The sequence below is a fragment of the Lithobates pipiens genome, unplaced genomic scaffold (genome assembly GCF_037356315.1).
Source record: "Lithobates pipiens isolate NorthernLeopardFrog02 unplaced genomic scaffold, aLitPip1_a1.2 Scaffold_25, whole genome shotgun sequence".
NCBI classification, from domain to species: domain Eukaryota; kingdom Metazoa; phylum Chordata; class Amphibia; order Anura; family Ranidae; genus Lithobates; species Lithobates pipiens.
The window spans coordinates 103,573,168-103,600,836 of record NW_027507787.1 but is presented as its reverse complement, the minus strand read 5'-3'; the positions used below and the strand labels follow the sequence as shown (position 1 = coordinate 103,600,836).

The following is a 27,669-nucleotide window of genomic DNA, read 5'->3' as shown; positions in this document are numbered from 1 at the left end:
TGCCCATCAATGCCACCTCATCAGTGCCACTTCATTGGTACCACCTCATTAGTGCTGCCTTATCAGTGCCCATCAGTGCCGCCCCACCAGTGCCCATCAGTGAAGGAGAAAGCGTACTTATTTATAAAGTTTTGAAACTGAAACCAAAAAAAAAATTTACAAATCTTTCTGTCTTATTTTATTTGTTTAGCAAAAAATAAAAACCGCAGAGGTGATCAAATACAACCAAAAGAAAGCTCTATTTGTGGGGGAAAAATGAAAAAAATTTCATTTGGGTACAGTGTAGCATGACCACGCAATTGTCATTGAAATTGCAACAGCGCAGAAAGCTCAAAATTGGTCTGGGCAGGAAGGTGTTTAAGTGTCTGGTATTGATGTGGTTAATTTCTTATATTTTATGTATTATTATTTCTATTATTATTTGTCCTTTGCTTACCTTTGTGGATTTTGTAATGGCCTGATATAGTACGATCTAGCAGTGTGAGCACACAAGAGGGGATTTACTCTCAGACTTTTTAGGCCCCTTTCACACATGCGGACGATATGTCCGTATTTCATCCATCCGTTTGCAGATGAAATACGGGCATACATTCACCCCTATGGGATAGCGGGTGTCTGCGGATGAACATCCGCAGACACCCGATATCGTTCGCCTCCGCTACTGTCCGTTTCTGCAGACGGAGGAAAATACTATTTTTCTATCCGTCTGCAGAGCGGATCGGATGAACACGGACAGACGGTCCGTGCTCATCCGATCCCCATAGAGGAGAGCGGAGAGCTGACAGGGCGGTCCCTGCACAGTGTGCGGAGACCGCCTTGTCCACCGCCGGCTCAGCGGGGACAACGGAGCGGTCCCCGCTGAGTGAGCGAATTATTACTGATCCGTCCCGTGTGAAAGGGGCCTTAGAATATATGGTGGGCTTCAATACCTGGGTAAACTTTCATGCACAGTGTTGGATATTATAATTTAATATACCTAATTCTGTGGGAGGGGATAGTCTACTGTATGTTTCTAGTTGTGTTTTTTAATATTAGAGGAGACATAGCGTGACTCTCTCCCACCCATATATTGGATGTTGATGACTTTGTTTTAAGTATAATAAAAATACAACTTATTAAGAAATTTTGTATGCATATTTTTTTAATTGAGTCTAAGTTTACTCTTCTTCCAATGTGTTTAGGTGTGTGCATTGCACAAAGGGAATATGTGTGCGCAATGCCCATGCATATATTCTATTTTTGCTCCCTGCATATGATTAATACTGACTTAAACATAGGTATATATAATACTCATCGTAGGTGAGCTCAGTGTATGTCAGTTAGCCAGGTCAGTGTAGTGTATGTATGTCAGGTAGCTGGTAAGGTGAGGTCAGTGTATGTATGTCTGTACTGTCCGTCAGTGTATGTATTTCAGGTAGGTGAGGTCAGTGTGTGTCAGGTAGGTGAGTCATACATTGATGCATCATTGATGGGCAGCACTAGTAAGCCAGGCAGCAACCAGCAAGTTAGCTTACCCCCGCCATACAACCCTATCTCTCTGCCAAACACACCTGCGACACGACCACCCCGGGTCCCCCCGCGGTGCCACTATCGGCCTTTGGGCTGAAGCCCCTGGTCTTTTTGACACCTAGCAATGCCCCTGAGGAGAGTCCTGCCCCCCTCCTCCTAGAGCTCAGCACTCTAAACTGATTCACTTACATATGAAGGAAGCTCCTTCATAATAACGGAGCTCCCTTTGTAGTTTTGCAGTGTACCAATATCCTTTAGCAGGCTGCAAGACAGGTTTAACCAAGGATAAAGGATTTTTTTGGGCTCATGTACACATGCTTTGCTATCTAAAGAGTGATGGGCATTCGGATTTATCTTCAGATAGCATTTGACAGGTGGTCATCACCTGTTTTAACCACCTAAAACGAAAGACCACTGCACTGCAAACATGCACATTATGCGCAGATGCAGCCTGGCTCTATTTACTAGAATGGTGCATGTGTTCAGTGAAGGGTAGTGCCCATCAATCACAACAGGAGGTATAGTCCCCACCACAGCTATGAAGCAAAGTATCGCAGCAGTGCCATGTGCACACCCTAGCCCCTCCCTCGTCAGCTAAAGGGGAGTGTGGTTAGGGGAGGTAAAACTAATAACCACAAGGCTTTACTGCCCACATCCACTTATGTAAGCAAGCCCTAAAGCTGCAATGATTCTAGTATAGCAATGATCCCTTGCATCTAGGGCCCCGTTCAGGCTTTGTGTAGCAGGAACAAGCTCAAAATATTTTTAGCACCACTCATATACTTTTCTGTGTCGCATATAGGGCAGCCCATTCACTTGTTTTCACTTGAATGGGCTGACCCATGTGTGCTTGTTTTTCACAATTGCCGCACGTTTTTGTCAACAATGGCAGCAAATTTGCATCATGTTTTATTAGGAAAAAATGGCACTCAAACATGCAATGTGCATTTTTCCACACAATTTGGAAACTGGGGCAGTATCATGCCAATTCTGCCCACAATTCCAAATCCCTATGTGTGAATGCAGCCCAATATCCTAATGCAAAAATAAAGTGTGGGGTTCCTCCTTAATATACATACAAGACCTTCATCTAGGATTAAAGTGGTTGTAAACCCTTACAACACACTTTGACCTACAGGTAAGCCTAGATTAAGGCTTACCTGTAGGTCCAAGAAATATCTCCTAAACCTACACGGTTTAGGAGATATTTGTCGAAAAACAGGCACCGCTGTGCACGGTGTATGCGCCGTAGACAGCGGCGCGCAGGTGCACTGAGCGCGGCACCGTCAACGACGAAGATACCGCGCGTGTCGTCATCGCGGCTTCGACGAATGACAGCGGCGGAGCAGCAAGACCCCACGAGAAGATGGATGCGCCGGACTACAAGGGACATCGGTGACATCGCTGGCTCCTGTGTCAGGTAAGTGACACATAATGGACTACTATGCGATGCATAGTAGTCCATTATGCTTTGCCTTTGCAGGGAATGAAAGAGAAAGTAAACTCATCAGGGTTTACTTGCTCTTTAATATCTGCTATGATTATAAAGATTAAAGGGAAACTCTGCCACAAAAATAAAGAGTCAGGTTCCCCTTTAATATCTAAACCAGACCTTCATTCAGAATTACAGTGTACTAGGATTATTAAAGGAAACACCATGGTAAAACGTCGGGGCGACACGCTGGGCGGGAGGGCACATCGGGGGGACGCGCTGGGCGGTAGGGAATACTGCTGCATTAACTGAGCAGGTTGCTTCTTTGGAAGCCCAGGTCCTGAATCTATGGGAGCATCTGGCAACACTGCCCAGCATCACCAACCTGAAAAGGTTTGGACCGTACCCATCAGGTGCTGGCAGGAGCCAGCACAGAGGTGGCTGGAGGCACAGGTTTGCAGGCACAAGAGCAGAGAAGTTGGGTGGGCGTAAGGCAGGGTAGATGGAAAAGTTAGGGAAGGCAGTCCTGAATTGGCACATCCCAAAAAGTATGCCCTGTTGCGTGATGTTGGGGAAGCCAGTCAAAGACTGTTACTGCTGGAGCAGAGTGACTCCCCTAGCTTTAAGGTAAACAACAACTCCAGTGAGGACAGGGGCAGGCCCAAGGGGGAAGGAGAGAGATTCTGGTGGTAGGGTATTCAATTATTAGAAGGACAGATAAGGAAATCTGTCACAAAGACAATGATCAATGAACAGTATGTTTAGCGGGTGCTTGGGTTTGGCATATCGCGGATCGGATGGACAGATTGTTGGGTGGGGTTAGTGAGGACTCCCCTAGCATGGTACACGAAGGTAACAAAGACAAAGTTAGAGATAGGTGGGGTGCCCTAAAAAACTATTTCAGGGATTTAGGAGTTATATTGAAGATAAAGACTGCCAAGGTGGCATTCTCAGAAATACTGCCTTTACCTTGAGCCATACAAGAGGCAGCAGCAGATTAGGGAAAGTGGCTGAGGAACTGGTGTAGGGTAAGGAGGAGTTTGGGTTACTGGGCTGACTTCACTCAGTTACCAGCTCTTTAGGAGGGACGCACTGCATATAAAATGGGGGAGGGGTGCAGCTGTTGGGAGAGAAGTTGGCCAGAAAGTTACAGGGACTTTAAACAAGGTGTTGGCAGGGAGGGAGGCACTATTCGGTAGGTACTATTGGGGGCATTAGTGGTTGGGCAACAAAAATACCTAAAACACAAGTTAAGCAAGTTGGAAAATCCCAATTGCATCCTCATAACAAGGAAAAATGCGACCGAACAAAATGAATGAGCAGGTACACAAATGCTAGAAGTCTAGCTAATAAAATTGAAGAAATGGAGCTGCATATTTAGGCAGGGGATTTTAAAGGTAATAAACTTGGTTTTGCAGCTCACACAACTGGCTGGCAACCGTTCAGGGGTATTCCCTAGATTGCAGAGACAGGGAAGGTAGGAAAGGGGGAGGGGTATGTCTGTACACCGAGAAGGATTTGCAAGTAATTGTTAGGGACAACTAATGGAACAAGGGAGGAGGTGGAATCCTTGTAGCTGTAGTTACGAAAGGAAGAAACTAATGTAAAGCAATAGTGGGCATATGCTACAGGCCACCTAACCTGAAGGATGAGGAGGAGTCTGACCTATCAGTTAGAAATGGCGGCGAGACAGGGCAATGTGTTAATGGGGGATTTCAATTACCCAGATATTTACTGGCCAGAAGGAACTGCTCATTTAGCTATGGCTCGCCATTTCCTAAAAGTCTCAAAGGACAATTTAATGGGTCAGTTGAGGAATGCACCAACAAGCCATAATGCATTACTAGTCTGAGAATAAAAAACAGATTGTGTGCATCCAGCCCTCCAATAATTATCAAAAAAGATTATAACTCAAATTTGAACTCACTGGAAAAAAGTTTATGAATTACAAAAAAACAAAGTTACGCAGCACATCAGGAGAAGCCGTGACGTCACCTCTCAGGCCGCGTACACACGCGCGGACTGTTGGCCCAACTTTGTCCGTCCAACAGTTTGAGCGAACAGTCCGCTCAAACTTAGCATGGACGGACATGGCCACACACGACGGACGAACAGTTTGCTGAAACCGTGCGCGATGACGTGAACGGCACGTATGACGGGACGAAAAATACGACGTCCTATACACTGCATTATAGCTTTCGGCGTGAAAATCCTTTCTGAGCATGCGCGAGACTTAGTTGGCCGAACAAGCCTACACACGAGCGAACAGTCCGCTGAAACCTTGTTTCAGCGGACAGTTTTTCGGAATTTCCGTAAGACCTTGTTCGTCCAACTGTCCGCTGAAACTGTCCGCTGAAGCCCCACACACGAGCGGACTGTCCGCCCAAACACTGTTCAGCGGACAAGGTTGGGCCAACAGTCCGCGCGTGTGTACGCGCCCTCAGTGTTTGTTTTCGCTGAACACGCTGGATGTGCAGTGAGGAGAAAAGCTACGTTCTTACGCTGATCGTTCAATATGCGTTATACATTGAGGCAAATGTGAGTGTTTATTTTTTATTAAGAGGAGGCAATCCGCGTATAAGCAATCTTGTGCAAAGATTATATGTTCAATTGTTTTGAGAATCAACTTAACCTGGAAAGGCTGGATTGCTTTTGGAAACATCAAGCAAAACCATTTGAACTGTGTCCAAGGTTCAAAACACACACAGGCTGACTATTATATAAGGACCTTAGTGTCTGAAAACTTCTGGAGGGTGAGCAGGCAGTTCACACTGAGGTGGTGGTGACTTGGTCTGCACTTCTTTCATTATTTCATCTTTCCATTTTTATAGATTTTTTATGATCACGGTCTAAGGCTTTTTTTACTACAGTTTTTATTACAGTATTTTTGTGGTAATTAGACATATGGACAAATAATTCGATGTGGATGTCTCTTTAAAATCTTATCACTGTGGAATGGTTTTATAGGTTGTAGCGCACTATTAAATCTATCCTATTTGTGATACAAGAGCACATCAAAATATCTGAATCTTGTTTTTTGTTAATATTCATATTAGCGCTCGAGTTTCTTATTCACATTCATCTTAAAAATTCACTTAGTCTGCCAGCCCTTCAGATTTTCAAGAGCAACTCCGGCCAGCTGGGGACACACAAGAACATAACAAAAAATAAAATGGTTCTGCCGTTCCTGTGTTGAGGCCCCCCAAGAAACCTATACATCCGGGTGGGTAACCAGTGCTGTCCTGAAAGACTGCAGGAAAAAAGGTTACCAGTAAGCCCAACTTTGGTTTTCCCTCTGCGTCTTTTAGGACAGCCACCTTGAGGATAAACAAGCACTCACTGTTAGCTTGCAAGACCTTTCAACCAAAGGACTGCTCTTTTACAGACACCGGGTCCACCTTGTAATGTTACAAAGGTGGTAAAACTGGATCACGTTGCTCTGGTGTAGCTCCAGCCCTTTCCACTTGTGAAGCCACCATATCTCTAGTGGAGTGTGCCTTGATGCCTTCGGGAACCTCCTAGCACGCTAAAGTGTATGCTTGGCCAATGGCTAACCTAGGCCACCTAGCTATAGTAATGTCTGGAGTCCTCATAACCTTTCCTTGCCCCCGAAAATAAAATAAGGAATCAGTTTTCTTGACAGGTTTTATTTCCTCTAAGTATTGAAGGATGCATCTCTTTACATCCAACATGTTGAACTTAAAAAATCCCATCTCCTGAGAGGTTAGCACAAAACGTGGGCAAAACTATTTCTTGGCTTCTGTGGAACCTTGAAGCCACTTTTGGCAAAAAGGCCGAATCAGTCTTGAAGACTATTTGATATGGAAAAACAAAAAATGGGGGGTCTAATTGACAAAGCTTCCAGCTTGCTGACCCTCCTGGCGGTCGTTATTGCTACTAAAAGGGCCATTTTAAGAGTTAGCCATTTTACGGAACATCCTTCTAGAGGTTCAAAAGGGAACCCCCCTGTCATGGTTATGCAGTGATCTTCCTCTGTTTTCTTACCTCCCCTCCATGTGTTCTGACTAAGAGGCCAGCCACGTCCATCTGGTGGTTTTTATAACCTCTCCTCTAAGCATTGCTCCACCCCAGGCCCTATCAGGGAACCCTATATTAACCTGTGCAGTGCTGATCAACCATTGTGTATTCATTGTGTGTTTGGCTTCCTGTTTCCTGCTTGCCATATGCTCTTCGTTTTTCTCTTGTTACCGACCTTGGAGTGTTCTCAACGATTCCTGTCTGCTTGTCACCTTGAGCTTTTGGCATGTCCCTGACCATTCCTGTCTGCCTGTGACCCTGAACCTTTGGCGTGTACTCTGTTGTTCCTGTTTGCTAGTTGCCCTGACCTCTGCCTTATCCCCTTACTATTCTTGTTGTTCCAGCCTGCTGCTTCCTTCTCCTGTAGTCTACTGTGAGCGTGTGCTGTGAGACCCTAGGGGCCGCGACCTGGAGCCAGACTGCAGCGAAGTCCATCCTCACCACTGGAGGCTCTGGTGAACACCTGCTGGCTCTTAGACTCCGCACCCTGGGGAATCTATGCTCTAGCTCCTACTGGGATCTGTGTTAGTGATCCAGTAGACCTGTGTCCTGAATCTCCCTGGGTACAATCTGCAGCAGTCAGTCCTAAGATCCACTACCTAGCGGTGCACTTCCGACTCCTATGGAGTGCATCTGTCACCTGTTCTCAGGTGACCTGACAGCCCCACTAGGTCTTGCAAAACTAAAGACAGGTCCCACTGCCTACCCAGCGCCTTAAGGAACCTAACCACCCAAGGATTGGAGGCCAGTGCTTTTTCCAAAAATGCACTGAGGGCCAACACCTGGCTTTTCAAAGTGCTTAGGGCTAAACCCTCATCTGCCCAGCACTGCATCAACTCCAATAGTGCAATGGTACTTTGAAGGAGCTTTCTGTACACCAGTCATTAACCACTTGCTTACAGGGCACTTAAACACCTTCCTGCCCAGACCAATTTTCAGCTTTCGGTGCTCTCACACTTTGAATGACAATTACTCAGTCATGCAACACTGTACCCAAATGAATTTTTTGTCCTTTTTTTCCCACAAATAGAGCTTTCTTTTGGTGGTATTTGATCACCTCTGGGGTTTTTATTTTTTGCGCTATAAATGAAAAAAGACCGAAAATTTTGAAAAAAAACGCATATTTCTTTGTTTCTGTGACAGAATTATGCAAATTATTAATTTTTCTTCATAAATTTTGGTCACAATTTATACTGCTACATGTCTTTGGTAAAAATAACCCAAATTAGTGGATATTATTTGGTCTTTGTGAAAGTTAGAGAGTCTACAAGCTGTGGTGCGAATCGCACAAAATTGATCACATCTGATGTACTGGTGGCCTATCTCGCTTCTTGTGACCCAAACAAGTCAGGAAAGTACAAATACCCCCCAAATGACCCCTTTTTGGAAAGTAGACATTCCAAGGTATTTAGTAAGAGGTATAGTGAGCTTTTTGATGTTGTCATTTTTTTCCCACAATTCTTTGCAAAATTAAGATTTTTCATTTTTTTTTTTTCTCCACAAAATTGTCATTGTAATAGGTTATTTCTCTCACGTGGCATGTGTATACCACAAATGACACCCCCCAAAAAATTCTGCTACTCCTCCTGAGTATTACAATACCACATGTGTGGGACTTTTTCACAGCCTGGCCACATAGAGAGGCCCAACATGCAGGTAGCGCCATCATGTGTTCTAGGAACATAAGTTACACATCTAACTTGTTGACTATTTATTACACTTTTGAAGCACCAGGACAATGACACGTGACACTGATGACAGATGGCACTGATACGTGGCAATGATGACAGGTGGCACTGATGACAGATGGCACTAATATGTGGCACTGATGACAGATGGCACTAATATGTGGCACTGATGACGCGTGGCACTTATACGTGGCACTGATGACACGTGGCACTAATACGTGGCACTGATGACACGTGGCACTGAAACGTGGCACCGATGACAGATGGCACTAATACGTGGCACTAATATGTGCCACCGATGACAGATGGCACTAATACATGCCACCGATGACGCGTGACACTGATGACAGATGGCACTGATAAGTGGCATTGATGACACGTGACACTGACAACAGATGGCACGTGACACTGACAGGTGGCACTGATGACAAATGGCACTGATACGTGGCACTGATGACAGATGGCACTATGTGGCACTGACGGCAGGTGGCACTGACGGCAGGTGGCACTGACGGCAGGTGGCACTGACGGCAGGTGGCACTGGGGTGGATGGCACTGGGGGCAGGTAGCACTGGGGTGGATGGCACTGGGGGCAGGTAGCACTGGGGTGGATGGCACTGGGGGCAGGTAGCACTGGGGTGGATGGCACTAGGGGCAGGTAGCACTGGGGTGGATGGCACTAGGGGCAGGTAGCACTGGGGTGGATGGCACTGGGGGCAGGTAGCACTGGGGTGGATGGCACTGGGGGCAGGTAGCACTGGGGTGGATGGCACTGGGGCAGATAGCACTGCTGGGGGCGGATGGCACTGCTGGGGGCGGATGGCACTGCTGGGGGCGGATGGCACTTTTTATTTCATTTTTTAAATTTTTTTTTTTTCCGGAATCAGAACGGCTGCCGCTGCAGCCGTTCATCTCTCCCCTCTCGCACTGTCTGTGCGAGGAAGGAGAGCGGCGCTGCGAGATGATCTCATATGTTTACATATGAGATCATCTCCCATTGGACACGCCGATCACGCTGTAAACGGCCGCTGTGATTGGCCGTTTACAGCGATCTGTGTTTGCCTGTCCCCGGGGGACACGGCGAACACAGAACTTCCGCGATGCGCGCCCGCGGCGGCGCGCATTGCGGAAGTAAACATCAGGCCGTCCAGGGACGACCGCCCAAACGAACGCGCCTGCTCTACGGCCGTAATTCGGCTATAGGGCGGGCGCGAGGAGGTTAAAAGAGCCTCCAGGTCTTCCAGTATAGCAGGCATGTCTCCTTTTTCCTCCTACCGAGCAGAGTGGAAACTAACCTCTCTGAAAAACCTTTGGAGTTTAGCAACTCCTCAGTAACCAGGCCACAAGGTTGCACCACTCCACCTGGGGACAAAGTATCAGACCCTGCGAGAAACTTTATAGCACCTGGAGAAATGCCAATTCCTTCACTAGTGCATCCACCCAGAGTGCCTTCCAACCTGTTTTGTGAGAATAGCAGAGTTTTTGCAGTTCCCTTTGAGGCAAAAAGATCCATGTGTGGTGGTGCTCATCTCCTGGTTATCAGCTTGAAGACCTCCTGGTTCAGGACCCAATCGCTCTCCTTCAGTGTACTCCTGCTGAGGAAGTCTGCGACTGTTTCTCCCCTTTTAAATGAACCGTGGAGAGGGACAGTGCATTGTGTTTGGCCGGGCTCAGGATTTCTGATGCCAGGGATAGAAGGGCTCCGCTCCTAGTTCTGCCTTGTTTGTTTATATATGCCACCACTGAGGAGTTGTCCGACCGCAGCTGTATGTGGTGGCCTCCGTGTTACCCCTGGAAGGCCAGGAGTGCTAAAGACACAGTCTTCAGTTCCATTCTGTTCGACAACCTTTGGAGTTGCTCTCCCTTCCAGGCACCCTGTGTTAGCAGAGGCACCAGGTGTGAACCCCAGCTCCTGCATCTTGCATCCGTGGTCACCATCTTGCAGCAGGTGAACAGTTCACCCGCGGTGACGCCTGCGATCGTAAACCAGAAGACCTGGTCTTCATGCGATTTTCATGACAGGAAGAGCCTGAAACTGCAAGTGGACCGTTTCTTCCCTGACTCATACTGCCAGAGAAATTACTGAAACCCCTCTGCAATTAGGATATGAAGATAGCATCTCTGAGGTCTATAAATGCCATGTAGCAATTTGGAGGTAAGTAATGCTCTGACCAAGAAAATTTAATTCATGTGGAATCTTCCGTAAACCAGACTGGATCTAGAGCTTTAGGTTCAAGATAAGTTTGAACTTCCCTAAGGGTTTCCGTACTACGAAGATGTGGGAGTAAAACCTCTCTCCTATTTTGTCTGCTGGGACCCGGCACACTAAATTCTGGATTTCCAACTCTGACTCCAACAGGGTCTCGGATTTCTCTACACACCTGGGAAGATTTGTGACCAGGAATCTGCCCGGGGGAGATCTTAAGAACTCTAAGCAGTATCCCCCTCCTTACAATCCCCAGAATAACCAGGCACGACCCTGCTTCGCATCTGAGATCAGACGAGATCGGGAGCATTTAGGGTGATGTGGCTGTAGGCAATCTCTTTGGCCATTCTTAACCTTCTTGACAAATGCCAAGATGGTCACCTTGGCAAGCATGCAGAAAAATAAACAGGTCGTCGACGCCAACAACATTAAAAAAAGCCTATGGCACCTGGTAATCCCAGGCAGTCTCCCATCTAGGTACTAACCAAGCCAGACCTTGCTTAGTATCCGAAATCAGACGCGATCGGGTGCATTCAGGGTGATGTGGACGTAGACGATCTCTTTGGCCACTCTCAACCCTCTTGACAAACGCCAAGGTGGTCACCTCGTCAAACATGCAGAAAAATAAAACAGGTCGTCGACGCCAACAACATATTAAAAAATTTCCTACGGCACCTGGTATTCCCAGGCGGTCTCCTATCCAGCTACTAACCAGGCCCGACCCTGCTTAGCATCCGAATTCAGACTAGATCAGGCGCATTCAGGGTGATGTGGCTGTAGGTGATCTAGCTGTCCACTCTCAACCCTCTTGACAAACGCCAAGATGGTCACCTCAGCAAACAAGCAGAAAAATATAACAAAAAATATAACAGGTCATCGACGCCAACAACATATTAAAAAAAGGTCTATGGCACCTGGTATTCCCAGGCGGTCTCCCATCCAGGACCGACCCTGCTTAGCATCCATGATCAGATGAGATTGGGCGCATTTAGCGTGATGTGGCCATAGACGATTTTGTTAGCCACTCTTAACCCTCTTGACAAATGCCAAGATGGTCACTTCGGCAAACAAGCAGAAAAATAAAACAGGTCGTCGACGCCAACAACATATTAAATAAAAGCCAACGGCACCTGGTTTTTCCAGGCGGTCTCCAATCCAGGTACTAACCAGGCCCGACCCTGCTTAGCATCCGAAATCAGACGAGATTGGGCACATTCAGGGTGATGTGATCATGAGTGATCTTGCTAGCCACTGTCAACCCTCTTGACAAACGCCAACATGGTCACCGTGCCAAACAAGCAGAAAAATAAAACAGGTCGTCGACCCCAACAACATATTAAAAAAAAGCCTACAGCACCTGGTATTCCCAGGCGGTCTCCCATCCAGGTACTAACCAGGCCCGACCCTGCTTAGCATCTGAGATAAAACTAAATGGGGCGCATTCAGGGTGATGCAGCCGTAGGCGATCTTGTTTGCCACTCTTAACCCTCTTGACAAACGCCAAGATGGTCACCTCGGCAAACAAGCAGAAAAATAAAACAGGTCGTCAACGCCAACAACATATTACAAAAAAGCCTACGGCACCTGGTATTCCCAGGCCCTACCCTGCTTAGCATCCGAGATCAGACGAGATTGGGCGCATTCAAGGTGATGTGGCCGTAAGCAATCTTGCTTGCCACTCTCATCCCTCTTGACAAACGCCAAGATGGTCACCTCAGGCAAACAAGCAGAAAAATAAAACAGGTCGTTGACGTCAACAACATATTAAAAAAAAGCCTGTGGCACCTGGTATTTCCAGGCAGTCTCCCATCCAGGTACTAACCAGGCCTGACCCTGCTTAGCATCCAACATCAGATGAGATCGGGCACATTCAGGGTGATGTGGCCATGGGCGATTTTGCTGGCCACTCTCAACCCTCTTGACAAACGCCAAGATGGTCACCTTGGCACACAAGCAGAAAAATAAAACAGGTCGTCGACGCCAAACAACATATTAAGAAAAACCCTACAGCACCTGGTTTTCCCAGACGGTCTCGCATCCAGGTACTAACCAGGCCCGACCCTGCTTAGCATCCGAGATTTAACGAGATAGGGTGCATTCAGGGTGATGTGGCCGTAGGCAATCTTGCTGGCCAATCTCAACCCTCTTGACAAACGCCAAGATGGTCACCTCAGCAAACAAGCAGAAAAAAAACAGGTCGTCGACACCAAACAACATATTAAGAAATACCCTATGACACCTGGTTTTCCCAGACGGTCTCCCATCCAGGCTCGACCCTGCTTAGCATCCGAGTTTTAACAAGATAAGGTGCATTCAGGGTGATGTGGCCGTAGGCAATCTTGCTGGCCAATCTCAACCCTCTTGACAAATGCCAAGATGGTCACCTCAGCAAACAAGCAGAAAAATAAAACAGGTCGTCGATGCCAACAACATATTAAAAAATTGCCTACGGCACCTGGTAATCCCAGGAGTTCTCCCATCCAGCTACTAACCAGGCCCGACCCGGCTTAGCATCTGAGATCAGATGAGATCGGGCGCATTCAGGGTGATGAGGCCATAGACAGTCTTGCTGGCCACTCTCAACCCTATTGACAAATGCCAAGATGGTAACCTCGGCAAACGAGCAGAAAAATAAAACAGGTCGTCGACGCCAACAACATATTTTAAAAGAAGTGTGCAGCACCTGGTATTCCCAGGCGGTCCCCCATCCAGGTACTAACCAGGCCCGACCCTGCTTAGCATCCAAAATCAGACGAGATTGGGCGCATTCAGGGTGATGTGACCATAAGTGATCTTGCTAGCCACTGTCAACCCTCTTGACAAATGCCAAGATGGTCACCGTGCCAAACAAGCAGAAAAATAAAACAGGTCGTCGACTCCAACAACATATTAAAAAAAAGCCTACAGCACCTGGTATTCCCAAGCGGTCTCCCATCCAGGTACTAACCAGGCCCGACCCTGCTTAGCATCTGAGATAAAACAAAATGGGGCGCATTCAGGGTGATGCAGCCGTAGGCGATCTTGATTGCCACTCTCAACCCTCTTGACAAACGCCAAGATGGTCACCTCGGCAAACAAGCAGAAAAATAAAACAGGTCGTTGACGCCAACAACATATTAAAAAAAAGCCTGTGGCACCTGGTATTCCCAGGCAGTCTCCCATCCAGGTACTAACCAGGCCCGACCCTGCTTAGCATCCAACATCAGATGAGATCGGGCACATTCAGGGTGATGTGGCCGTAGGCAATTTTGCTGGCCACTCTCAACCCTCTTGACAAACGCCAAGATGGTCACCTTGGCAAACAAGCAGAAAAATAAAACAGGTCGTCGACGCCAAACAACATATTAAGAAAAACCCTACGGCACCTGGTTTTCCCAGACGGTCTCGCATCCAGGTACTAACCAGGCCCAACTCTGCTTAGCATCCGAGATTTAACGAGATAGGGTGCATTCAGGGTGATGTGGCCGTAGGCAATCTTGCTGGCTAATCTCAACCCTCTTGACAAACGCCAAGATGGTCACCTCGGCAAACAAGCAGAAAAATAAAACAGGTCGTTGACGTCAACAACATATTAAAAAAAAGCCTGTGGCACCTGGTATTTCCAGGCAGTCTCCCATCCAGGTACTAACCAGGCCCGACCCTACTTAGCATCCAACATCAGATGAGATCGGGCACATTCAGGGTGATGTGGCCATGGGCGATTTTGCTGGCCACTCTCAACCCTCTTGACAAACGCCAAGATGGTCACCTTTTCAGCAAACAAGCAGAAAAATAAAACAGGTCGTCGACGCCAAACAACATATTAAGAAATACCCTACGGCACCTGGTTTTCCCAGACGGTCAGGGTGATGAGGCCATAGACAATCTTGCTGGCCACTCTCAACCCTATTGACAAATGCCAAGATGGTAACCTCGGCAAACGAGCAGAAAAATAAAACAGGTCGTCGACGCCAACAACATATTTTAAAAGAAGCATGCAGCACCTGGTATTCCCAGGCGGTCCCCCATCCAGGTACTAACCAGGCCCGACCCTGCTTAGCATCTGAGATAAGACAGGTCGTCGACGGCAACAACATATTAAAAAAAGGTCTATGGCACCTGGTATTCCCAGGCAGTCTCCCATCCAGGTACTAACCAGGCCCGACCCTGCTTAGCATCTGAGATAAAACAAAATGGGGAGCATTCAGGGTGATGCAGCCGTAGGCGATCTTGATTGCCACTCTCAACCCTCTTGACAAACGCCAAGCTGGTCACCTCGGCAAACAAGCAGAAAAATAAAACAGGTCGTTGACGCCAACAACATATTAAAAAAAGCCTGTGGCACCTGGTATTCCCAGGCAGTCTCCCATCCAGGCACTAACCAGGCCCGACCCTGCTTAGCAACCGAGATCAGACCAGATTGGGCGCATTCAGGGTGATGTGGCCATAGATGATTTTGTTGGCCACTCTTAACCCTCTTGACAAATGCCAAGATGGTCACCTTGGCAAACAAGCAGAAAAATAAAACAGGTCGTCGACGCCAAACAACATATGTAGAAAATCCCTACGGCACCTGGTTTTCCCAGACGGTCTCCCATCCAGGTACTAACCAGGCCCGACCCTGCTTAGCATCCGAGATTTAGCAAGATAGGGTGCATTCAGGGTGATGTGGCCACAGGCAATCTTGCTGGCCACTCTCAACCCTCTTGACAAATGCCAAGATGGTAACCTCGGCAAACGAGCAGAAAAATAAAACAGGTTGTCGACGCCAACAACATATTTTAAAAGAAGGGTGCAGCACCTGGTATTGCCAGGCGGTCCCCCATCCAGGTACTAACCAGGCCCGACCCTGCTTAGCATCTGAGATAAGACAGGTCGTCGACGCCAACAACATATTAAAAAAAGGTCTATGGCACCTGGTATTCCCAGGCAGTCTACCATCCAGGTACTAACCAGGGCCGACCCTGCTTAGCATCCAACATCAGATGAGATCTGGGCACATTCAGGGTGATCTGGCTGTAGGCAATTTTGTTTGCCACTCTTAACCCTCTTGACAAACGCCAAGATGGTCACCTTTGCAAACAAGCAGAAAAATAAAACAGGTCGTCGACGCCAAACAACATATTAAGAAAAACCCTACGGCACCGGGTTTTCCCAGACGGTCTCCCATCCAGGTACTAACCAGGCCCGACCCTGCTTAGCATCCACGATTTAACAAGATAGGGTGCATTCAGGATGATGTGGCCGTAGACAATCTTGCTGGCCAATCTCAACCCTCTTGACAAATGCCAAGATGGTCACCTCAGCAAACAAGCAGAAAAATAAAACAGGTTGTCGACGCCAACAACATATTAAAAAATTGCCTACGGCACCTGGTATTCCCAGGCATTCTCCCATTCAGCTACTAACCAGGCCCGACCCGGCTTCGCATCCGAGATCAGATGAGATCGGGCGCATTCAGGGTGATGAGGCCATAGACAATCTTGCTGGCCACTCTCAACCCTCTTGACAAACACCAAGATGGTAACCTCGGCAAACGAGCAGAAAAATAAAACAGGTCGTCAACGCCAACAACATATTTTAAAAGAAGCGTGCAGCACCTGGTATTCCCAGGTGGTCCCCCATCCAGGTACTAACCAGGCCCGACCCTGCTTAGCATCTGAGATAAGACAAAAAGGGGCGCATTCAGGGTGATGCAGCCGTAGGCGATCTGGTTTGCCACTCTCAACCCTCTTGACCAAGCCAAGATGGTCACCTCGGCAAACAAGCAGAAAAATAAATCAGGTCGTCGACGCCAACAACATATTACAAAAAAGCCTATGAGAGCTGGTATTCCCAGGCGGCTTCCAATCCAGGTACGAACCAGGCCCGACCCTGGTTAGCATCCGAATTCAGACCAGATCAGGCGCATTCAGGGTGATGTGGCCGTAGGTGATCTAGCTGTCCACTCTCAACCCTCTTGACAAACGCCAGGATGGTCACCTCAGCAAACAAGCAGAAAAATAAAACAGGTCATCGACGCCAACAACATATTAAAAAAAGATCTATGGCACCTGGTATTCCCAGGCGGTCTCCCATCCAGGTACTAACCAGGCCCGACCCTGCTTAGCATCTGAGATAAAATGAAATGGGGCGCATTCAGGGTGATGCAGCCGTAGGCGATCTTGATTGCCACTCTTAACCCTCTTGACAAACGCCAAGATGGTCACCTCGGCAAATAAGCAGAAAAATAAAACAGGTCGTCAACACCAACAACATATTACAAAAAAGCCTACGGCACCTGGTATTCCCAGGCCCTACCCTGCTTAGCATCCAAGATCAGACGAGATTGGGCGCATTCAAGGTGATGTGGCCGTAAGCAATCTTGCTTGCACTCTCATCCCTCTTGACAAACGCCAAGATGGTCACCTCGGCAAACAAGCAGAAAAATAAAACAGGTCGTTGACGCCAACAACATATTAAAAAAAAGCCTGTGGCACCTGGTATTTCCAGGCAGTCTCCCATCCAGGTACTAACCAGGCCCGACCCTGCTTAGCATCCAACATCAGATGAGATCGGGCACATTCAGGGTGATGTGGCCATGGGCGATTTTGCTGGCCACTCTCAACCCTCTTGACAAACGCCAAGATGGTCACCTTGGCAAACATGCAGAAAAATAAAACAGGTCGTCAACGCTAAACAACATATTAAGAAAAACCCTACGGCACCTGGTTTTCCCAGACGGTCTCGCACCCAGGTACTAACCAGGCCGGACCCTGCTTAGCATCCGAGATTTAACGAGATAGGGTGCATTCAGGGTGATGTGGCCGTAGGCAATCTTGCTGGCCAATCTCAACCCTCTTGACAAATGCCAAGATGGTCACCTCAGCAAACAAGCAGAAAAATAAAACAGGTCGTCGACGCCAACAACATATTAAAAAATTGCCTACGGCACTTGGTAATCCCAGGAGTTCTCCCATCCAGTTACTAACCAGGCCCGACCCGGCTTAGCATCTGAGATCAGATGAGATCGGGCGCATTCAGGGTGATGAGGCCATAGACTGTCTTGCTGGCCACTCTCAACCCTATTGACAAATGCCAAGATGGTAACCTCGGCAAACGAGCAGAAAAATAAAACAGGTCGTCGACGCCAACAACATATTTTAAAAGAAGTGTGCAGCACCTGGTATTCCCAGGCGGTCCCCCATCCAGGTACTAACCAGGCCCGACCCTGCTTAGCATCCGAAATCAGACGAGATTGGGCGCATTCAGGGTGAAGTGACCATAAGTGATCTTGCTAGCCACTGTCAACCCTCTTGACAAATGCCAAGATGGTCACCGTGGGAACAGTCCAGGTGCATGGGGGGCGTGACCGGATGTCAGGGTGAGAGGTCGCGGCGGGCTCAGACCTACCGCTCGCTCCAGAGACTAATGCTGCCAAGGTAGTGTGGAGGAGGAGGAGGGAAGGAGAAGCCGAGCGTTGAGGTGCCGAAACGAGGGGACGTTGTGAAACTGTGACACCACGAAAGCGAGAGTAACGGTACATTCGGTTGACCGAACGGCGCAACAGTGGAGATATGTGGAGGTCGCCACAGGAAGCTCTCCCATAGAGGAACACCGATCCCCACGTAAGAAACCCTGTGAGAGAGGGATTCAAAGCGAAGGGAGGGATTGAGCGATACCCCCCCCCCCCCGGTGGAAGAGACGTAAGACCCGAAGGTATGACTAGGAAAAGGGGGGTGGAGGAGGCGACCACACATAATGGATCACAAACATTACGTAGTTCCAAAGATAAAGCTGGCCACTCGACCGGGCTGACAGGCGTTGCTGCTGTTGCCGCCGCTTCTAAACTGGAGCGATATGCCCATACGCCTAATCAGACCCCAAACCAAACACCTAAAAAGAACGTGCAAGTCGGAGAGGGGCGGCCGCAGAATACTGCAGCCGTGCAAACGGTCGGAAGGAAAAGCCAGGGCTTGACGACCGAAATAGAGTCGACAAGTTTAAATAAAGCAATATGTGTGGCAGTCCGGTCGGACACTACGGGTGTAATGGGTGGAATATCGGAAGCACAAGCGTCCGTGAGTAATCTCTCCTTGGAGAGGGGGACTGGACGGGACACTGAGATAAGTACAGAAGGAGAAATTTGGGCAAAAGGTAAAGAACCATCACTAAAAGAAATTCTTTCTGCGGTGAATACATGTAAATTATCATTGGATGATGTATCAGACCAATTAAAGCAGATAAGAGAAGATGGGATAAATCTTAAAAATGAAGTACAGAAAACTGCGGCCTGTAAATCAGATATGGAGGAGAGAGTCAGCCAGGTGGAGGATGAAGTACTCCCGCTGAAACAGGAGATGCAAATGATGAAGGGCCAGTTAAATTTGTGTATGGCTAAAATGGACAATATGGAAAATATTATACGCAGGAAAAATATCAGAGTTTTAGGTGTCCCGGAGAAAAGTGAAGGCAATAATCTTGCTGAATTTATGGAAATATGGATAAAGGATAAAGTAGGGAGTGAGAAGCTATCAAGATTTTTTGCAATTGAAAGGGCGTATAGAATTCCGTTTAGGATGGTGGAAGGAAGAAGTCATCCTAGACCCATAATCATCCAATTGCTGTCCTATAGAGATAAAGTTGTTATCCTCCAAAGAGCAAGAGAACTGCGTAACCTTGAATATAATGGGATAAAGATTTCATTGTATCCGGATTTTTCCCCAGAGCTGCAAGGACAGAGAGCCAAGTTTATAGAGTGCAAAAAGAAATTGCAGAGTCTTAAAGTGAACTATGCATTGCTTTATCCGGCAAAGTTGAGGGTATCAGCATTTGGGGAAAACACATTTTTTAATAGTCCAGAAGAAGTTAAGTCGTGGTTGGAGGAAAATAAATGTCTGCTGCAACAGAGGGGAATGCTGTAATATGAAAACAGAAAGAAAATGGACATTTTTTTCCTTTTTTTTTTTTTTTTTTTTTTTTTTTCTGGACTAAGAGGGAATGCCCCCATATTGCTCTATTTGTCTCCCTCCCTCTCTTCTTCCCCCCTTCCCCCTTTTTTTTTTTTTTCTTGGCAGTAATGTGGACTATTTTTTGTTATAGAAATAAGAGTTATGGGAGTGGGTGGGTAGGGTGAGTAGGTGGGGAGGATATATCACCCTGGGAGGTAAAAACGGTCATGTTGGAAGCCCCTTAGAAGGGCCCCAAGTGGGGCATGGGAGGGTTGGGGAGGGGAAAGAAAAAAGGGATGGGGAGTATGAATGGATGAATGATAGCGAGAGAAAGGAGGTTGAAAGGATAGGAAAGGATATAGGTAGGCATGGTAAAGGATTATTAATTGCACAAAAAAAAAAATATTTAAGTATAAAGTTGATGGGTGAAATTGCATTGAATACGGTGGTCAGGGAAAAAGGGCACAAGAAAATGAAATTAAGAGAGGCACAAGGAAATAATATTGCTCAATTTATATAAAATGTGTGTAAAATGTGCATAAGAAATATGGTAAATATGAGATAAAAAATATGTGTGGGATTAAAATTTTGGAGCACAGGGAAAAAAGAAAAAAGCGAGGGGGAGATCACGTGTGAAAACACAGAGAAAGCACGTAGAATGGAGAATAAAAGTATGATATTGTGATTTAGGTTTTAAATATGGAAGTAAGTAGTAAGGTAGGGAACTTCACTAAAAAGGTTAAAATCTGTTCTTGGAATATACGGGGGGTGAAGGAACAGCTGAAGAGACGTGCGTTATTTTCCATGGGGAATATGGGTAATTATGGGATGCTCTGTTTGCAGGAGACCCACCTGGACCGTGATACAATCAGTGTGCTAAGACACAGAAAATATAGGATACAATATCATTCTACATACACTTCCTACTCAAGGGGAGTGAGTGTCTTAATAGATCCTGGGTCGGGCCTACCCTGCAGGCAGAGCATCGTAGATGTTAAAGGGAGATATGTGTTCCTTTTTTGTGGTATAGAAGATAGAGTATGTGTGATTGCAACTGTGTATATCCCACCACCATTTAATGCAGAAATATTACATGAACTGCTGAAGTTTATAAAGGATAAGCCTGGAATCCCAGTCATAATAGCAGGGGACTTCAATATGATAATGGATCAAAAAATAGATAGGTTCCCACAGAAGGTCGGTAGTAGGGAGGGACCTAATGGGTTGTTATTTCAATTCTGTGAAGAAACGGGTTTTGTGGATATATGGAGAAGGTGGAACCCCTTAAAAAAACAGTATTCTTGTCATTCTAAGACGTACTCCACCTTGTCCAGGATCGATATGGTGCTGTGTAATGAAGAGGCGCTGGGGATGGTGGAGAAAGTGGAGTACAAGCCAAGGGGAATTTCGTACCATTCACCGGTAATGTTTTTAATGACAATAGGGAGAGGATGTAGTAGAAGGGAATGGAAGATAAACCCATTTTGGTTAGAACTAATGGATAACATGGAGGGGGTAAAAGAAAATCTAAAAGAATTTTTGAGCATAAATGTGGGATCTACGTCCCTGGGAATAATGTGGGATACCTTGAAAGCCTTCTTAAGGGGGGAACTAATAAAAAAGATATCGCAGATTAAGAAGAATGGGGTAGCAAAGGAAATAGAAGCAAAAGAAAGGGTAAGGAGGTCAGAAGAGAGGTATATAAGGGCCCCCTCAGAAGAAAGTTCCAAGGAATGGGAGAAAAATCAGGTAGAATATAAAAGACTTATATGGGAGAAAGAAGAGAAGAAAAGGCAGTTCCAGAGGCAGTCCTTCTTTGGTGAAGGGGAACAAGTGGGGAGGGTATTGTCAATGATTGCTAAATCAAATAGTTCATCCCCAATAATACCGGCGATATTGGACAGGGAGGGAGGTATGAGGAAGTCAACACCTGAAATAGTGGAAGAGTTTAGAAAATATTATGAGGAACTATATAAAGTTTCAAACTCTGAAGTAGAGGGGGAGATGCAGGAATTTTTTGGGAAAATAACATTACCCAGGCTGTCAGAGGAAGATAGGGAGGGCTTGGAAGCACCATTGACCCTGGAGGAGCTGCAAAAAGTAACAGCAGAAATGACAAATCAGAAAGCACCAGGCCCGGATGGACTGCCGATAGAGATTTATAAAAAATTTGGGGAGATACTTTTACCGGCTCTCCTACAGGTGTTCAATGGCGCTTTTGAAGCGGGACAGCTGCCGCAATCAATGATGGAGGCCACAGTGGTGGTCCTAGCAAAAGAAGGGAAAAACCAATTGGAGACCGCATCATATAGACCTATATCGTTATTGTGTTCAGATGTTAAAATTTTGGCAAAAGTACTTGCAACAAGGGTAAAAAACATAATACCAAAACTAATACATCAGGACCAAACTGGGTTTATCCCAGGGCGGTCCACAAATATGAATGTGAGACGCACCTATTTAAACATTCAGATTCCTTCAGAAAACAAAGGGAATAGAGCAGTTATGTCCTTAGATGCAAAAAAAGCCTTCGATAGTGTGGAGTGGCATTATTTGAGGAGGGTGTTGGCGGAATTTCAATTTGGTCCGAGATTTATGCAATGGATAAGAGTACTGTATAGGGGGACAAGACAGGGGGTGCCCTTTGTCGCCCCTGCTTTTCGCCCTCTCGATGGAGCCTCTGGCTATAGCCTTGAGAGAGGCGAAGGATATCCGGGGGTTTAAAAGAGGGAACGAAGAGGAAAAGGTTGCCTTGTATGCAGACGATGTATTGCTGTTATTAGGAGACACGGGGCCCTCATTGGTGGCGGCAATGACCCTGATAAAAGAATTTGGGTATTTCTCTGGACTTGAAATTAACTGGGAAAAATCTGCCCTCCTACCAGTGGATCCCCTCGATACCCCACTGCCAGTACAGGTATCCCAAATAGAAACAGTTAAACAAATGAAGTACTTGGGAGTGAATATGACGGCAGACCCAAGGCAGTATATAGCAGGGAATTTAGTCCCACTTATGTCAAAATTAAAACGTAAAATTAGAATATGGAAGAACCTCCCCTTGTCAGTAGCCGGTAGGTGCAACTTAATTAAGATGGTGTGGATGCCTCAAATATTATATGTTATACAAAACTCACCGGTTTGGATTCCAAAATATTGGTTTAAGAAAATGGAAAGTTTGTTTAGAGAGGTGATATGGAAGAACAGTGTGGCAAGAATTAGCTTACAAGTACTACAGAGACCAAGGGAAATGGGTGGGATGGCACTACCTAATATGAGATACTACTTTCTGGCTGCCCAATTACAGTATATGAGGGGAGGTAACCTGGTGGCAGTGACAGGAAGGGGGGGTGGACCCCTGGGGAGGGATACTCCACATAATACGGTCGCGGAAGCCGTGGAAGCCGACTCATTTAGGACCAGCTGCCCCACAGTCCAATTGATGGTAAAGTGTTGGGAGGAGGTAAAAGTAATATTGGGGTACAGAGGATATACAGAATTCTCACCAATATGGGAAAATAAAAACTTAGAGGAAATTAAGAAAATGGGGAGATTAGTAGAATGGGATCGGAGGGGCATACACTTCTTAGTACAACTATATAAGGACGGGAGACTGAAAACATTTCAGGAACTAAGGGATGAATATGGGTTACCGGCTTATTACCTCCTTAATTATATACAAATTAAACATGCGTTAGAGGCACAATTTAGAAACAGGAAGTTGGAATGGAGTAAGATGCCTGCACTCAGGAGAATCATAAGCTATAATATATCGAAAGGAGGTATTTCTGAGATCTATAGGTATCTAAAGGGAACAGAACAAGAAGGGGTAATAGAGGAGGAAAAAAAGGCAAAATGGGAAAGAGAGGTGGGCCCAATATCGGTAGAACAGTGGGAAAAGGTTCTGGCATTGGGGGCGAAAGTTTCCTTATCTCCATCAAATAGTATATCTCAAATGTATTTAATCCATAGGGTATATTACACTCCTCTTAAATTGTTTAGATTTGGGAGTAGACAGGATGCAGAATGCCAAAGGTGTGGGGACCGAAGAGGAGATTTAATACATATGATTTGGCGATGCCCAAGATTATATAGATATTGGGTAGGAATAATAGGGAAAATTAATAAAGTGTTTGGGTTATCACTAGAAGTAGAAGCTAAAATCTGTATAATGGGATTGATAGAAGAAGAGGAGGTACGAAGGGATATCCACACAGCGGTCATTAGATGCCTTTTTCAGGGGAGGAAATTAATTGCGTTTAAATGGCAGAGGAGGGAAGCACTAACAGTAAAGGAATGGATGGAAAGGGTGAAAGATAACATAAAAAAGGAGGAATACATATATAGGAAAAGAGGTAATTATGGGAAGTTTGTTAAAATATGGGGAAAGTGGGGCGAGCAATGAGAAAGGGTGAGTAAGTTGCAAGAGTGATGGATGAAGGAGGGAATGAATGAAAGGTGGGGAGGGGGATGGGAGAAGGGAATGAGTAATTTGTTTAAGTTCGATGTTATTTAAAATTTTCTTTTGTATAAATTGTGAATGGAATATTATTGGCGGAGGGAATGGGAGGGGGAGAGGGTTGATAGGGGGAGGGAGGATGGGAGGGGGGGATAAGGGAAATTTGTCTGTAAGGGGAATTATTGTATGTGATTACTTTGTGGCAATATTTGTAAATTTGAATATAAAGCAAATAAAATAAAAAAGTTTAAAGAGTAAAAAAAAAAGATGGTCACCGTGACAAACAAGCAGAAAAACAAAACAGGTCGTCGACTCCAACAACATATTAAAAAAAAGCCTACAGCACCTGGTATTCCCAAGCGGTCTCCCATCCAGGTACTAACCAGGCCCGACCCTGCTTAGCATCTGAGATAAAACAAAATGTGGCGCATTCAGGGTGATGCAGCCGTAGGCGATCTTGATTGCCACTCTCAACCCTCTTGACAAACGCCAAGATGGTCACCTTGGCAAACAAGCAGAAAAATAAAACAGGTCGTCGACGCCAAACAACATATTAAGAAAAACCCTACGGCACCTGGTTTTCCCAGACGGTCTCGCATCCAGGTACTAACCAGGCCCAACCCTGCTTAGCATCCGAGATTTAACGAGATAGGGTGCATTCAGGGTGATGTGGCCGTAGGCAATCTTGCTGGCTAATCTCAACCCTCTTGACAAACGCCAAGATGGTCACCTCAGCAAACAAGCAGAAAAATAAAACAGGTCGTCGACGCCAAACAACATATTAAGAAATACCCTACGGCACCTGGTTTTCCCAGACGGTCAGGGTGATGAGGCCATAGACAATCTTTCTGGCCACTCTCAACCCTATTGACAAATGCCAAGATGGTAACCTCGGCAAATGAGCAGAAAAATAAAACAGGTCGTCGACGCCAACAACATATTTTAAAAGAAGCATGCAGCACCTGGTATTCCCAGGCGGTCCCCCATCCAGGTACTAACCAGGCCCGACCCTGCTTAGCATCTGAGATAAGACAGGTCGTCGACGCCAAACAACATATTAAAAAAAGGTCTATGGCACCTGGTATTCCCAGGCAGTCTCCCATCCAAGTACTAACCAGGCCCGACCCTGCTTAGCATCCAAAATCAGATGAGATCGGGCACATTCAGGGTGATGTGGCCGTAGGCAATTTTGATTGCCACTCTTAACCCTCTTGACAAACGCCAAGATGGTCACCTCGGCAAACAAGCAGAAAAATAAAACAGGTCGTCAACGCCAACAACATATTACAAAAAAGCCTACGGCACCTGGTATTCCCAGGCCCTACCCTGCTTAGCATCCGAGATCAGATGAGATTGGGCGCATTCAAGGTGATGTGGCCGTAAGCAATCTTGCTTGCCACTTTCATCCCTCTTGACAAACGCCAAGATGGTCACCTCGGCAAACAAGCAGAAAAATAAAACAGGTCGTTGACGCCAACAACATATTAAAAAAAGCCTGTGGCACCTGGAATTCCCAGGCAGTCTCCCATCCAGGTACTAACCAGGCCCGACCCTGCTTAGCATCCGAGATCAGACCAGATTGGGCGCATTCTGGGTGATGTGGCCATAGATGATTTTGTTGGCCACTCTTTACCCTCTTGACAAATGCCAAGATGGTCACCTCAGCAAACAAGCAGAAAAATAAAACAGGTCGTCGACGCCAAACAACATATTAAGAAAAACCCTACGGCACCTGGTTTTCCCAGACGGTCTCCCATCCAGGTACTAACCAGGCCCGACCCTGCTTAGCATCCGAGATTTAACAAGATAGGGTGCATTCAGGGGGATGTAGCCATAGGCAATCTTGTTGGCCACTCTCAACCCTCTTGACAAACGCCAAGATGGTAACCTCGGCAAACGAGCAGAAAAATAAAACAGGTCGTCAACGCCAACAACATATTTTAAAAGAAGCGTGCAGCACCTGGTATTCCCAGGCGGTCCCCCATCCAGGTACTAACCAGGCCCGACCCTGCTTAGCATCTGAGATAAGACAAAAAGGGGCGCATTCAGGGTGATGCAGCCGTAGGCGATCTTGTTTGCCACTCTCAACCCTCTTGACCAAGCCAAGATGGTCACCTCGGCAAACAAGCAGAAAAATAAATCAGGTCGTCGACGCCAACAACATATTACAAAAAAGCCTATGAGAGCTGGTATTCCCAGGCGGCTTCCAATCCAGGTACGAACCAGGCCCGACCCTGGTTAGCATCCGAATTCAGACCAGATCAGGCGCATTCAGGGTGATGTGGCCGTAGGTGATCTAGCTGTCCACTCTCAACCCTCTTGACAAACGCCAGGATGGTCACCTCAGCAAACAAGCAGAAAAATAAAACAGGTCATCGACGCCAACAACATATTAAAAAAAGATCTATGGCACCTGGTATTCCCAGGCGGTCTCCCATCCAGGTACTAACCAGGCCCGACCCTGCTTAGCATCTGAGATAAAATGAAATGGAGCGCATTCAGGGTGATGCAGCCGTAGGCGATCTTGTTTGCCACTCTTAACCCTCTTGACAAATGCCAAGATGGTCACCTCGGCAAACAAGCAGAAAAATAAAACAGGTCGTCAACACCAACAACATATTACAAAAAAGCCTACGGCACCTGGTATTCCCAGGCCCTACCCTGCTTAGCATCCAAGATCAGACGAGATTGGGCGCATTCAAGGTGATGTGGCCGTAAGCAATCTTGCTTGCACTCTCATCCCTCTTGACAAACGCCAAGATGGTCACCTCGGCAAACAAGCAGAAAAATAAAACAGGTCGTTGACGCCAACAACATATTAAGAAAAAGCCTGTGGCACCTGGTATTTCCAGGCAGTCTCCCATCCAGGTACTAACCAGGCCCGACCCTGCTTAGCATCCAACATCAGATGAAATCAGGCACATTCAGGGTGATGTGGCCATGGGCAATTTTGCTGGCCACTCTCAACCCTCTTGACAAACGCCAAGATGGTCACCTTGGCAAACAAGCAGAAAAATAAAACAGGTCGTCGACGCTAAACAACATATTAAGAAAAACCCTACGGCACCTGGTTTTCCCAGACGGTCTCGCATCCAGGTACTAACCAGGCCCAACTCTGCTTAGCATCCGAGATTTAACGAGATAGGGTGCATTCAGGGTGATGTGGCCGTAGGCAATCTTGCTGGCTACTCTCAACCCTCTTGACAAACGCCAAGATGGTCACCTCAGCAAACAAGCAGAAAAATAAAACAGGTCGTCGACGCCAAACAACATATTAAGAAATACCCTACGGCACCTGGTTTTCCCAGACGGTCAGGGTGATGAGGCCATAGACAATCTTGCTGGCCACTCTCAACCCTATTGACAAATGCCAAGATGGTAACCTCGGCAAACGAGCAGAAAAATAAAACAGGTCGTCGACGCCAACAACA

At 46.6% G+C, this 27,669-nt stretch overlaps 27 pseudogenes; all 27 read right to left on the bottom strand.

Annotated features, from left to right (window-relative positions):
- Positions 1 to 11,536: 11,536 nt before the first annotated feature.
- Positions 11,537 to 11,655, bottom strand: LOC143931136 (5S ribosomal RNA; annotated as a pseudogene).
- A 563-nt stretch (positions 11,656 to 12,218) lies between these two features.
- LOC143931653 (5S ribosomal RNA) lies at positions 12,219 to 12,337 on the bottom strand (annotated as a pseudogene).
- A 309-nt stretch (positions 12,338 to 12,646) lies between these two features.
- Positions 12,647 to 12,765, bottom strand: LOC143931725 (5S ribosomal RNA; annotated as a pseudogene).
- A 109-nt stretch (positions 12,766 to 12,874) lies between these two features.
- Positions 12,875 to 12,993, bottom strand: LOC143932582 (5S ribosomal RNA; annotated as a pseudogene).
- Positions 12,994 to 13,316: 323 nt separating this feature from the next.
- On the bottom strand, positions 13,317 to 13,435 carry LOC143931374 (5S ribosomal RNA; annotated as a pseudogene).
- A 109-nt stretch (positions 13,436 to 13,544) lies between these two features.
- LOC143932565 (5S ribosomal RNA) lies at positions 13,545 to 13,663 on the bottom strand (annotated as a pseudogene).
- Positions 13,664 to 13,771: 108 nt separating this feature from the next.
- On the bottom strand, positions 13,772 to 13,890 carry LOC143931655 (5S ribosomal RNA; annotated as a pseudogene).
- A 108-nt stretch (positions 13,891 to 13,998) lies between these two features.
- On the bottom strand, positions 13,999 to 14,117 carry LOC143932313 (5S ribosomal RNA; annotated as a pseudogene).
- Positions 14,118 to 14,226: 109 nt separating this feature from the next.
- Positions 14,227 to 14,345, bottom strand: LOC143931143 (5S ribosomal RNA; annotated as a pseudogene).
- A 108-nt stretch (positions 14,346 to 14,453) lies between these two features.
- LOC143931489 (5S ribosomal RNA) lies at positions 14,454 to 14,572 on the bottom strand (annotated as a pseudogene).
- A 613-nt stretch (positions 14,573 to 15,185) lies between these two features.
- LOC143931664 (5S ribosomal RNA) lies at positions 15,186 to 15,304 on the bottom strand (annotated as a pseudogene).
- Positions 15,305 to 15,413: 109 nt separating this feature from the next.
- On the bottom strand, positions 15,414 to 15,532 carry LOC143931377 (5S ribosomal RNA; annotated as a pseudogene).
- Positions 15,533 to 15,985: 453 nt separating this feature from the next.
- On the bottom strand, positions 15,986 to 16,104 carry LOC143931652 (5S ribosomal RNA; annotated as a pseudogene).
- Positions 16,105 to 16,212: 108 nt separating this feature from the next.
- Positions 16,213 to 16,331, bottom strand: LOC143931132 (5S ribosomal RNA; annotated as a pseudogene).
- A 562-nt stretch (positions 16,332 to 16,893) lies between these two features.
- LOC143931831 (5S ribosomal RNA) lies at positions 16,894 to 17,012 on the bottom strand (annotated as a pseudogene).
- Positions 17,013 to 17,319: 307 nt separating this feature from the next.
- On the bottom strand, positions 17,320 to 17,438 carry LOC143931169 (5S ribosomal RNA; annotated as a pseudogene).
- A 109-nt stretch (positions 17,439 to 17,547) lies between these two features.
- On the bottom strand, positions 17,548 to 17,666 carry LOC143931668 (5S ribosomal RNA; annotated as a pseudogene).
- A 108-nt stretch (positions 17,667 to 17,774) lies between these two features.
- On the bottom strand, positions 17,775 to 17,893 carry LOC143932134 (5S ribosomal RNA; annotated as a pseudogene).
- Positions 17,894 to 18,002: 109 nt separating this feature from the next.
- On the bottom strand, positions 18,003 to 18,121 carry LOC143931479 (5S ribosomal RNA; annotated as a pseudogene).
- A 6,451-nt stretch (positions 18,122 to 24,572) lies between these two features.
- On the bottom strand, positions 24,573 to 24,691 carry LOC143931662 (5S ribosomal RNA; annotated as a pseudogene).
- Positions 24,692 to 24,800: 109 nt separating this feature from the next.
- On the bottom strand, positions 24,801 to 24,919 carry LOC143932406 (5S ribosomal RNA; annotated as a pseudogene).
- A 385-nt stretch (positions 24,920 to 25,304) lies between these two features.
- LOC143931487 (5S ribosomal RNA) lies at positions 25,305 to 25,423 on the bottom strand (annotated as a pseudogene).
- Positions 25,424 to 25,730: 307 nt separating this feature from the next.
- LOC143931294 (5S ribosomal RNA) lies at positions 25,731 to 25,849 on the bottom strand (annotated as a pseudogene).
- A 109-nt stretch (positions 25,850 to 25,958) lies between these two features.
- LOC143931114 (5S ribosomal RNA) lies at positions 25,959 to 26,077 on the bottom strand (annotated as a pseudogene).
- Positions 26,078 to 26,639: 562 nt separating this feature from the next.
- Positions 26,640 to 26,758, bottom strand: LOC143932088 (5S ribosomal RNA; annotated as a pseudogene).
- Positions 26,759 to 27,065: 307 nt separating this feature from the next.
- LOC143931820 (5S ribosomal RNA) lies at positions 27,066 to 27,184 on the bottom strand (annotated as a pseudogene).
- Positions 27,185 to 27,293: 109 nt separating this feature from the next.
- Positions 27,294 to 27,412, bottom strand: LOC143931142 (5S ribosomal RNA; annotated as a pseudogene).
- Between the last annotated feature and the right edge of the window lie 257 nt (positions 27,413 to 27,669).